The 12910-nt window shown below is 36.2% G+C and overlaps 1 protein-coding gene across 1 annotated transcript in view; it reads left to right on the top strand.

The window, feature by feature from the left end:
• Nucleotides 1-3662: 3662 nt before the first annotated feature.
• CTNNA3 (catenin alpha 3) overlaps nucleotides 3663-12910 on the top strand; it is a 1802485-nt gene continuing 1793237 nt past the window's right edge. The window contains exon 1 of the mRNA XM_012529825.3: nucleotides 3663-3812. The gene's annotated coding sequence lies outside the window, so the exon portion shown is untranslated. The remainder of the gene's footprint in view (nucleotides 3813-12910) is intronic.

Here is a 12910-nt window from a genome sequence, read left to right as displayed (position 1 = left end):
ACTCCAAGGTTTTGACTTAAGCAAGTGGGTGTTGGTCCCAGTTTCTGGGATAAAAACGACAGAGAAATCATTAATGAGCTGTGGAGTGAAGGAAAGGTGGAAAAGTTGGAAATACTCATTTGGGAAGTATTTTGAGGAAGGTCACAGAAAAATGGGGACAGGAACTTCAGAGAGCTATACGGTCAAGGTGCTGTTTTGTATTTGATAATTTTTTTTTCTTGTTTAAAGATTTATTAATTTATTCCCCCTCCCCCCTCCATTGTGTGCTCTCTGTGTCCTTTTGCTGTGTGTTCTTCTGTGTCTGCTTGTATTCTTATTAGGTAGCTCTGGGAACCGATCCTGGGACCTTCCAGAGTGGGAGAGAGGCAATCATTCTTTTGCACCACCTCAGCTCCCTGATCTGTTGTGTCTCTTACTATCTCTCCTCTGTGTCTCTTTTTTTTTGTTGTGGTTGTGTCACCTTGCTGTACCAGCTTTCTGCATGGGCCAGCAGTATTCTGCGAGGCCAGCACTTCACGCAGACCAGCACTCTGCGTGGGCCAGCTCGCCACACAGGTCAGCTTGCCTTCACCAGGAGGCCCTGGGCATCGACTCGTGGAACTCCTATATGGTAGATGGGAGCCCAGTTGTTGGAGCCACATCTGCTTCCCTGTATTTGATAATTTTAAAATAGATGTCCTGTAGCGGGTTTTTGTGCTGATAGTTACAGAAGGAGTGATAATGTAATATAGAAGGTGACTATGAAAGAGCAGAGTTGAGAAAGTTGGAGAAGATGGAATCCAGAGCAGAAGAGTAGAGATTAGCCTTGGTGGAGCAGGGATACTTCTTACATTGTAACAGGAGGGAAGGCAGAGAAGATGTGGGTTGGTGCTGGTGGCTGTGTAGATTTGATGGTGGAAATTTGTGGGACATCTTCCTGGATAGCTCCTGTTTTCTCAGTTAGGCAGGAGAATTGGTTGTGATGGAGGATTGGGTGAGAAGTTTCTGCTATAATACATGAGCCCATTGAGGCAGGAGCTGATTCATGCAGAGAGTCACCCAAACACTAACAACATGCCAGAACTACTTAACACATCCTTTTGAATAAAATAATTTAATGGTCACAAGCAGTATTTATCCTTTTAAATGTCATCTTAAGCAGATGTTACAGCTACACAGAAAATGACATATATTGAAAGCCCCAAACTGGAATTGCCAATATTTTGAAGTATTACATATAAAATAAAATGGAATCATGGCTCATGAAGAAGCTACTTTCATTTTTAAGGAACTTTAATGGAAAGGAAACTGTATTCCATTTCTAATTAAAGAACTGATTGCACTTGGAGGGGTTATTTTCCAAGAGGGGCTGCCGATAAGAAATGCGTTATTTTCTTTTTGGAGGCTTCCCTTCTATGCCTTGAATCTTCTAGTTGGCTTCTGACACGGGTGCTAGAGGGACTTCTCAGTACAGGCAGTTGAATAACTTTGTTGGGGCCAGCCCCGACACCTAGAACCAGAGACACACTTTTGATTACTTTGGAAGGATTACTACTAGTGGCCCTGATTTATTTTCTCTTTTCTCCTATTTTTCAGCTCTTCTACCCCTAACTATTATTTGTTTGTAGGAGGACTGTGAGCCAAGACTTTAAAGTTTGAAAGTATAAAGAAAGGAAACAAGAAAATAGGGAAGGGCAATAAATATTGAACAAGACTGGGCAAGGTGACAAGAAGGAATTACTGTGAAAATCTGGAAGGGGGCCAGGGTGCAAAATGCAGTGACTGTGTAGTTTACAGGAACTGTTTAGTGTTCAGCATGCTTCAGTGATCTCCCAGAGAAAGCCAGATATTTCCTACTTTTATTTGCTACCCTATAGCAAATTTGACATAGGTGATCTGTATTTTCTGTCGCAAACCGACATAAATACTGAGGACCCATGGAACCTCGGCTCGTCAAAATTTGACGTGATTTGACTTGCTGGGAGGAGGACCTCTTGTGGCTGCTGTGCGAAGCACTTCAGCCAAATCCTGTATTGGAGACTGCGGATATTTTTATGAGGTGATTTCAAAAGCAACTCTTTCCACTAAGCTCTTTACAATTACATTACAGATATTTATAATACTTAATTGTTCCGATAGCATCAAGCACCGTGATAAAGGTTTATCTCTATTGCATCTCCGAGGAATTCAATGTATATTAAAGCCCTTCAGGTTTTATGCATTTAATCCACATATTCCTGAAATATAGACTAAAAGAATAGGAGTTTTCACCTTCAGTTTGTAGATGGGAAAGGAGAGGTACAGAGCAGGTAAGTAGTGTGTTTGTGGTTTCACAGCATGGAAACTTAGGCTCGTAATAGAATTTGGATATCTTATTTGGGGCTCGATTCAACAGTGTGGGTTTGGGACACATTCATTATTAAAGCTCTAAAACAAAAACTGCTATTTTGTAAGTGTCAAGTGATTTCTTTATTCAAGAAAAGATGGATTGAGAGACATAAAACTTTCTCTTTGTCTTCGCTGTGAAAAGAGGCTATTCCTAGATTCTCTGAGAGTGGGTGGGGTGTGGGTGGGGGAGGGGAAGACAGCTTAAAAAAATCTGGGGAGAACGGTCTGTTAGCCACTGAGAATCATGAAATAAATATAATACCAATTCTGTATATTTTAAAGGAAGGTACATAAAAATACGTTATTTTGCAGGTTTCCCTGGAAATCATATAAAATAAAATGCCTTTCATTGTAGATTCTCTCTGACAATCCCCAGACCCTGCCTTTCTTCTTAGCTCCATAAAATTAGTTCTAAGAGAGTATGTGGAGCTGATAAATACGTGCTTTCTTTTTATTTTGAATTCCACTTTTTCAGAACAGGCCTGCCAAAATCCAACGAGTAGTTCTATTTTAGGGACAGTTGCATTATTTTAGAAGCTACTGGAAGAAAGTTGCAAAAGTGGCAATGTCCAAGAAGATTCAGTATAAGTTCCAGTGGACTGTCAGGGAGTTGATGAGATGATAAAGCATAAGGCGGGGATTGCAAGGTAGTTCTGGTGAATGTTAAGATAGAGAGGGAGGAAATATGTATATACATATATAAAGGAAGAAGAAATAAAGAATAGCAGTGAGAAAAATTTTGCTGGAGAAGACATTTGGTAGCTTAAATTTGATAATGGTTCCATTTACCGTGTTTTTGGTACATCTTCAGTTACATTCTTTACTGATAATCATATGGTTTTTACATAAATATTGGAAGCAGAGAGCGTGATACTTGTGTGTAAGAGTATGAAACAAAATTTTAGTGGAAAAATCCTCTCTCAGACGTAACTCATGGCCTTGATGCCATCATCTCTATGGTACTCAAAGCACTCAATTTTACACAACTGATCTTTTGACATGCTGATTTTCTGAACTTCTTTATTCCTGTTTTATCATTTTTCACTCTCAATAATTCCAGTTTCAGCTCTCATTAGATGTAAGAGGTCTTTATTTTGGAAACAGAGGAGAGAAATGCAAATCTAAAGCAACTTATTCAAAGCTTCCTGAGAGCTATGTTTGTAGGTCTCTAGGCAAAGTATGTCTGGCCTTTTTCAACAAATTATTTTCAGTAACAAGTTGTCAGTGAGGTCAGTGACTAGCGGTTCAGGATTAGATACCACCCACCCCGGCTTGTAACCTCCCCTTTCTTTCCTATCCTGGGTGAACACGAAAGTGACTGCCCCATTCTCGCTGACTCTCAATTTGGTGTCTGTAACTCTGTGACTAACCAAGGAGTCTTTTCAGAAAATTCCCCCCAAGAGCCGAATTTTAAGCACATTTACTTTATAGGAAGCAACAGAAAGGTAAGAGTGAAGTTTGTAAAGAGACAAGCTGGACTTCAGTGCATTCTTCTTTCTACCTAATTGTTGTGTCTTCGTTCTACGCTGTAGGTTTAAAATCTGAGTGTTCTGAAATTAGAGAAGTTCACGTTATTATATAAAGCAGGAATGTTTTGACTAGTTATGATGAGAAATGTAGGCTTTTGTGATAATTTTAAAGTTATAAATAACTTTGGAACTAGTGCCAGGGGAAGCTGGTAGCCAAGGTCGTGCTTTGCATTCAGAGTTTCTGGCTATAAAAAGCCCTTCGGGATAACTGTGCAGGAAAAGATAAGATATGGCCTGGATGTTCCTTCTTTGGCTTGGGGCTGGGGTACAAGGAAGCAAAGATGGGAAATGTTTGAAGGGCTTTTACTTTTGACCCAAAGCTTCTTCAAACTCTATGTATGATTTTTCAAGTGAGACAGTGGCGAAAGCATTAATTTCTGAATTTAGTCTTTGTCATATATTCGTTTTGTTATTGACAGTAATATTAAGAGGCTAAGGAATGCTTTCGGAACCGTTTTACCACCTTTTATAATCAAATTAACATCACACTGTGTGGGATGAATATGGGAGGTAATAACCAAGCCTCTGAAGAGATGGTGGCTAACTGATAGGGCCCGACTGTCAGCAGCTGCTCTCAGTTGCATTGAGGGCAGGAGTGGAAAGAATGAAATCAAATGGAAACAAGAAGAAAGGGAGGTTAGGCATCGGAAAGTTCATTGACTATAGAGATTGTGAGTCACTGATAGACATCACCAAGAAGACTCTGAACACTCATGAGAGTCAGTGGTTTGCTTAAAACACACAATAAATGGGAAAAATAGAATTTCAAATTAGCCTTCGTTCTGGGTTTGTGGCTAGCTCATTTGGACAGACTGAAAGTTCGATATGTTGAGAATAGTTGTGACTTGGAGAAGTGAATGACCAGGTAAATTTGAATGGCATATTTGTATGTGCTATTAAAATTTCATTAGTCACAACGAAAATTCCTTTGGTAGTACATAAAAAAATTTGTTAAATGGGGAAACCCAAAATTCAGACAGTATAGATACAAGCATTTCAGTTCTTATCTTCTACACATAGTCTGTCTTCTTTCTTATTTGAGTAGAAGATTGGAGTTTTTATAGTAAAACTTTTTTTGTCCATTATAAAAGTAGTAAGTGTTCAATGTAGGAATTTTGGTAGCACAGAAAAAATTAACTGTAATCTCACCGATGTGATTTCTTCTAATTTTTTTTCTCTGCACAGTCTTAAAAATAAAGACAATAATACTATAGATAAAATTTGGAATGCAATTTTTCCTTTTTTCCTTATACCAAAAAGTTTCCCATATGATTTTATCTATTCTACATAGACGTTATTTTAAATTGCTGTGTAATATTCTTCCAAGTAAATGGAGATAATGTTATTGATCATTGCAGAACTTTTAGGTGCTATGGTAAACACCTTTGTGCATCAAATTGTTGATTGAGTTGTATTTAAGATTTTTAAAAAAGTTTTATTCCTAGGCTTGGAGTTGCTGAGTTAGAGAGCATTACCATTGAAGGCAAAGGTTCTGATTTCTAAGGTGCATTCTTACCATTTTTCTTTTAACTATTATAACATTTCTTGTTTACCAAATGAAATGTTTATTGAGTGTCTATGATGTGAAAACATTGTTATCAGGCACATAGACTGAAATATACTAAGTGTTTGGAAGGATAGGATCTCCTCTACTTAGAAAATTTCGATTTATGAACTTTCACAAATATCAACATAGCTGCATGTCAGTGTCGAAAATGCCTCAGCTCTGTCTGAAACCAATAGGTAATATTACTGACCACTTACATTATTTTGGACTTTTGAACAACATAATTTATAAATAACTTTTGTTAGAGGACCACTTATACATAGATCTAATTTATATGAATTTTATGTTCTAATTGAGATGAAGAAATTTCAGCAATGAGAAAATAAATATTTTAGTTACAATAAAAATTTGGGAAATGAGAAGGGCATGGAGAAAATATGTAGGCAGAAGATGGGAAAGAAAAAGAATAGGGGACACGTGCAAGAGCAGAAATTCAGTATTGGGTTTTCCTTCTTAAGGAAACAGAGTGTGATAAAGCATGGCTAGATAGAAGTTTTAATCTTGTTATTGTTGTTGAATTTTGGAAATATGGTTGCTGAAATAGGATAAATTGAAGGAAAAAAGATAAAGAGTTGGTGATAAATAAAACTATTGATTATTGGAGGTGGTGGCTGGTCCAGAGGAATGAAAGTGGAAAGAAGAGAGATTCCAGCATTATTTGGTGGGAGCTGAGATGTAGTACTGTGAATTCTTAAAGAACATGTTCTGCCTGTATTACACCTTTTTAATATTGTGGAGTTTTATTTTTCAGTAGTATTAGAGAAATACCATAGCGATGGAAAGATGGAAATTCCATTCTGTATTCCCCGTGATCTTCTGCTTGCATGTTTCTATTTTTTCTTTGTATATAAAGGATTAAAACTTGAGAGAAGTTGGCAGCTCAGTCTTGCCAGAAGAGAAACTACATGCTTTCTAATGATGACTTGAAAATAGTGTTTGTTTATGGATTGTTGGCTCATGGGAATGCTAGTCCAGAGATTCAAAAAGTGTGATTTTTTGATTCTTGTTTGAATACGGAATTTTAAGAGATGTGGTACTGTGGGGTGTAACTACTGAGTTAAGCTGAGTTGCAGATCTAATAGAAAGTGACAGATAATTGAGGCTGCAGAATTTAAAAAAGTGAACAGCACTGTTAGCCGCTGCACCTGATTTTCACACGCTTAATTACTGTTTTTTAAAAAATCAACATTATTGCTGTCTGAGACACAGCCAGTAAATTGCTACCAATTTAATCACTAATTTCCAGGGTCTGGGAAGTGATTTGAAGTTCCTCTTGCAAAATCGTAAATTAGGTCAAGTTTATTTGGCAACACTCCTTTTCACCTACCTCTTTTTCTTTTCTTTCATTTTAATCAGTAGCTCAAGTTGCTTCAGGTCCTCCTGTCAGTGGGGAAATTGATTTCGAGGAAAAGTCAATGTTTTGTGCAAAGGACCCTCAAGTACTGGATCTTGAGCACCGCAGTCCCTGCATACCTAAAATTGGCACTATTCAAAATGTGCTCCACAGTTTACAATCTGTTATGGGCCCATGAAAGGAGATAAGAAGTGTGTGCCATTGGGAGTGATGTAGTTCAAAGTGATTGTGCACCTATTTCCTTTGTAGGAGGTCCTGGGTTCAATCCCCGGTACTTCCTTAGAACGTAAATCAGCTATTCCCTAAACACTAAACACTTTGTAGCAAGACTTGCTAGATGTGCATTGATTTACATTCTGGTTCAAGGTCTTTATCTGCTCACCTGCACTTTGAGTAGTACTGCTTAAATTATACTATACAAGCACTGATCCTTCTACATGCTTAGGGGATAGAGGTTTGGGATGGGTATATACAATTGATAAGGTAATACATGAATTAACCTGTCTCAGTCTCTGAGGCCTCTGAAATCAGTGCAGAGAAACTCTGAGTTAGCTCATTGAGGAGCCCACGCAAAGACTGAAAAGCATAGTTACTAAAGCACCAAAGGTAGCCCCGCTGGGTCTATTCTAGTGTTGACTTTGGAATCTATTCATTCATTCTGGCAGCCTTCTAAGTGCCAGACATTGTTCTTAGCGCTGCAGATAGATTAGTGAACCAAATAAAAGTCCTGACCTTAGTTTATTTTTTTCTTTTCTTCCTAATGTGTGTATTTTTTAGGGTGGTGTTGGAGGGGTTAGTAAATAAAACCAGCTTCTCTGAGATCCTCCGAAAGAGGTGTCAGGGTCTGTTTTAGGCTAGAACTGGAGCGCATAGGTCATGTTTACCTGGGAAGTTTCAAGATTTATTTGCTTTTCTTTTGGAAAGATTTATTTTCTTTCTTTTTCCAATATGGTATGAAAAAGGAATTCCATTTTTAAGAATCAAATGAACTGTGATATGCTGATTGCCTACACAATATCCATCCATCTTCCTTCTTGATTATTTACAGTGCCCCAATTTAGGTCAAGGAAAAAGGGCATAATGTAATACGTATTGATCTGCATCCTGTGTCCATTCCCTTAGGACAGTTTTATTTATTGCATAACAGTTCATATAGACCTATCTCAATATTTTCAACAGCTCCATAGTGTTTTGCTATATGGTTGTAGCATAACTTATTTAGCCCATTCTTATTGATGGGTATGCTGTTGTCTTCAGTATTCTTGCTTATTTTTTGATATTGCTATGCAATAAAGAATATCTTTTCTCATATATCTTGATTTTGTGTGTGTCTTTAGTATAACTCATGGAAATAAAATTGCTTGGTCAAAGGGAATTTTCATTTTAATAGTATGATCTTTAATTGTAAAATCAATCAAAGGGTTAAAGAGTATGCATAATTTATAATTTGTGAGAAATTGCTATATTTCTTTTCAAGAAGCTCATACCAGTTTATATCTCACTACCAGTGTGTGGAGATATCAGCTCTCACCAGCCCTGAAGGTAACAACAAAATTTTTCACTTTTGTGAGTTTAATAGGTGAGATGATATCTTCTTGCTTTAATTTACAGTTCATTAATTAAGAGTGCAGTCAAACAATTTCTCAATATTAGCCCACTGTATTTTTTACATAAGTTACTTTTTAATAGTTTCTGCCCATTTTTAATAATATTTGTATCTCATATTTCTATAATCCCTACTTTTTTTTTAAGGAGGTACCAGGGATTGAACCTGGATCTTGTATATTTGAAGCAGGTGCTCAACCGCTGAGTACATCTGTTCTGCTAAAACCTTCTTTTTAAATAAATTAAACAAATTAGGGTTTTTTTCCTGTTTAATATGTTGCAAATATATTCTCCAAATATGTTGTTTATCTTCGGACTTTTATGTTTTGTTTTTAAATTATACAGAGGCTAAAATATTTTTGTAGTCAGAATTTCAATTTTCTTCTTTTATGGCTTCTGGTTGTGGTGTTTTGCTTAGAAAGGACTTTCTACTTTAATTATTATATGGACATTTATTAGACATAAGTTTATTCATATTTTCTCACAGAATTTAGAAATCTTTGCTATATCTGGAATTTATTATGGGCAAAGGAGTGACGCTGGAACCCAGCTTGACTTTTAAATTTTTTCCTTAAATGTTTATTCAGTTGATCCAATATAACTTATTTAAGAATCCCCCTTTTTTCCTGCTAGTTTAAAATGCCACCTTTATCATAAACTAAATTTTAAAAATATACTTTTTAATTAAAAAAAAGATACTTAGATTATGTAAATGTTATATAAAAAATACAGGGGATTCACATATGCCTTGCTCCCTACCCCTCGCACATTTTCCCACATTAACAACATCCTTCATTAGTGTGGTATATTTGTTACAGTTGATGAACACATTTTGGAGCATTGCCACTAAGTGTGGATTACAGTTTATACTGTAGTTTACACCTTCTTCTGTACAAATTTGTAAGTTATGACGAGATATATAATGGCCTATATCTATCATTGCAATATCATTCAGGACAATTCCCAAGTCCTGAAAATGTCCCCATATTACACCTATTTTTCCCTTTCCCTTTCCTCAGAACCTCTGGTGGCCACAGTGGCCAATAGATAACTGTTCTTCCATTGCTAGAATCACCATAAGTTTATAGTAGAATAACAGTAAGTCTACTCCAGTCCATTGTTCATTCCCCAGTCCTGAGGATTCTGGGATGGTGATGCCCACTCCACCTCTAATTGAGAGGGGGTTTAGATCCTATGGGGCAGATGGATGGTACTATCTTTTTTGCTTGTTTATTTTTTTCTTTTTTTTGGATGGCACTATCTTGCTTGCAGTTGCAGACTCTCTCTGTTCCTTGGGATGATCATTGCCCATCATCATCTCCTTGTTAGTTGTCCTAGGTGAGTCCAATGAACTGGAGAGTAGGTGTTGCAACTCTGTTGAGATTTGTGGCCCATCTCACACATGGAAAGCCTAAAGACTAAATTTATTTTGAAGTCTGTTTTTCAACTCTCTCACATGTTTTATTAATATTTGTATATAAGTTTTCTCCAATCCCTACTTTTTAAATAAATTAATTTCACAATCTGTTTTAATACCTGGAAAGATTAATCTTCTCCTTATACTTGTCTGCCTCTTCAGGATTTTTCTAGATATAATCACATAATTTATTTTCCAGATAAATTTTAGTATATCATCTTACCATGATCTCATAATAATTGCTGGGTATTCAATTTAGGGAGAATTACATCTTTGTAACATTTAATTTGCCTGTACATCATCTTTGTGTTTACTTAATTCTCTTTTTATGTTCCTCAGTAGAGTTTTAAAATTGTCTTCACTTGAAGACTTTATAAATTTTGACTGTTATTATAAATGATATCTTTTCTTCCATTATATTTAAAGTGGTTGTCATATAAGAAGGGGGGCCATTGATTTAAGTGCAGATTTGTAGTTTTAAGAAGTCGCTCAGGAGGTTGAGACACAGCTGTTGTTCAGAGGGGCTTTTGCGAGCCGGTTCTCTAGGCAGGCTGTTTCTGATTTGTTTCTTCCTGCCGGAACTCTAGCACCATTGAGCCTGCATATCTTCTTTTATCTTTTATGAAAAGGTACCTTTTTGAAACTGAAAATGTTATATATGCACATGGTAAAATATGTAAATATTGCAAATGGTGCCTTAGTCAGAGTTCTTAGTTACAATCAAGGGTCTGCTCTAGCTGGGTTAAGTAGATTCTGCAGGAGGGCTGGAGAAATAGGCAATGAGTCAGGGAAATGTCCACCCACAACTGATGGACAGTCCTGAAGATGTACCAGCAGCTTCCAGCCTTCCAGGCTTTTGGGCTGGACACTGAAACCCACCACACCTTTCCTGGAAGGCTGAGGCCTGTGATTGTAAATCTCAGCCAAGTTACAATTAAATTTTTTTTATTAGAGAAGTTGTAGGTTTATAGAAAAATCATGCATAAAACACAGAGTTCCTATATACCACCCTATTATTAACACCTTGCATTAGTGTGGTACATTTGTTATAATTTATGAAAGAACATTTTTATAATTGTACTATTAATTATAACCTATGGTTTACCTTAGAGTTTGTGTTGTATAGTCCTATGGTTAAAAATTTTTTTTTATTCTAGTAACGTATATACAACCTAAAATTTCTCCTTTTACACACATTCAAATATATAATTCAATGGTGTTAATTACATTCACAATGTTATGCTAACATCACCATGATCCATTACCAAAACTTTTAAATCACCACAAACAAATTCTGTACCAATTAAGCATTAATTTCCCTTTTTCTACCCTAGCTCCTGGTGACCTGTGCTCTAGTTTCTGACTTTATGAATTTGATAATTCTAATTATTTCAAATCACTGAGTTCATATACTATTTGTCCTTTTGTGTCTGGCTTATTTCATTCAACATGATGTCTTCAAGGTTCATCCATATGGTTGCATATTTCAGAACTTCATTCCATTTTATGGCTAAATAATATTCCATTGAGGTGTGTGATTATTTATCTATCTATCTATCTACCACAACTTGATTATCTATTCATCTATTGATGGATACTTGGGTTGCTTCCACCTTTTGACAATTGTGAATAATGCTGCCGCGACCATCAATGTGCAAATGTCATTTGAGTCCCTGCTTTCCTTTTTTGGTTATGTACCTAGATGTGGGATTGCCAGGCCATATGGTGATTCTTTTTTACTTAAATATTTTATTATAGAGGTTGTGAACTTACAAAACAATCATGAGCATGTATGGAATTCCCATTCAACACCTCTCCACCAACATAATACATGGTTGTGGAACATTTGTTACAGATAATATCATCAGACTATTACTACCAACCTGGTCTATAGTGTACATTTGGTAAATTTTTTCCATACCCCCCTATTATTAACAAATTACATCTTTGGAATTGATGCAAGAATATTAAGGTATTGCTGTTAACTATAGTCCATGGGTTACAGTAATTGTATTTTTCCCATGCTTCTCCACATTTTTCCCACCTTACAATAGTGATGTACATTTGCTAGTTCACAGAAGGACATTCTTGCATTTGTACTATTAACCACAATTCTCATCCAACTCTGGGTTCACTATGTTATTGAGTCCCTAGACGATTCTCTAGTTTTCTTTCAAATGACATTTATAACCCTTTTCAGCCACAATCCCATTTATAAACCACCTGTTAGTTCTACTCACTATAATGTGCTACCATCAACTCTATCCATTTCCACATTTTTACAGTCAAGTTAATTAAAAATTCCACCTACATTAAATATCAATACACCTTTTCAGTACTCCTCTTATCTCCTAATAAACTTTATTCTAGGTTTTAACTCTATGCATTTATTCTTCATATGTAGTTCATATTAGCGAAACCATGCAATATTTGTCCTTTTGTGTCTGGCTTATTTCACTTAACATAATGTCTTCAAGGTTCATCCATGTTATCATATGTGCCCCAATTTCATTTCTTCTTACTGCAGCATAGTATTTCATCATATATAATACTATATTTTGTTTATCCATTCATTGGTTGCTGGACACTTGGGTTGTTTCCATCTTTTGGCAATTGTGAAAACACCACTATAACATCAGTGTGCAGATGTCTGTTCATGACAGAGTTCTCAGTTCTTCTGGATATATTCCTAGTAGAGGAATTGCTGGTTCATATAGTAGTTCTATACACAGTTTCCTGAAGAACTGTCAAACTGTCTTCTACAGAAGCTGCAGCATTTTACATTTTCACCAACAATGTAGGAGTGTTCCTAATTCTCTACATTCTCTCCAGCATTTATTGTTTTCTGTTGTTCTTTTTTTTTTTTTTTTAAATAATGGCCATTCTATGCAGTGTGAGATGATACTTCATTGTCGTTTTGATCTGCATTTCCGTAATAGCTAGTGATATTGGACATTTTTTTAATGTGCTTTTTGGCCATTTGTATTTCCCCTTTGGAGAAATGTCTATTTAAGTCTTTTGTCCATTTTTAAAGTTGGATTGCATGCTCTCTTATTGTTAAGTTGTATGAT

This window comes from Dasypus novemcinctus, chromosome 6 (assembly GCF_030445035.2).
Source record: "Dasypus novemcinctus isolate mDasNov1 chromosome 6, mDasNov1.1.hap2, whole genome shotgun sequence".
Lineage (NCBI taxonomy): Eukaryota > Metazoa > Chordata > Mammalia > Cingulata > Dasypodidae > Dasypus > Dasypus novemcinctus.
This window is presented reverse-complemented; position numbering and strand designations above follow the sequence as displayed.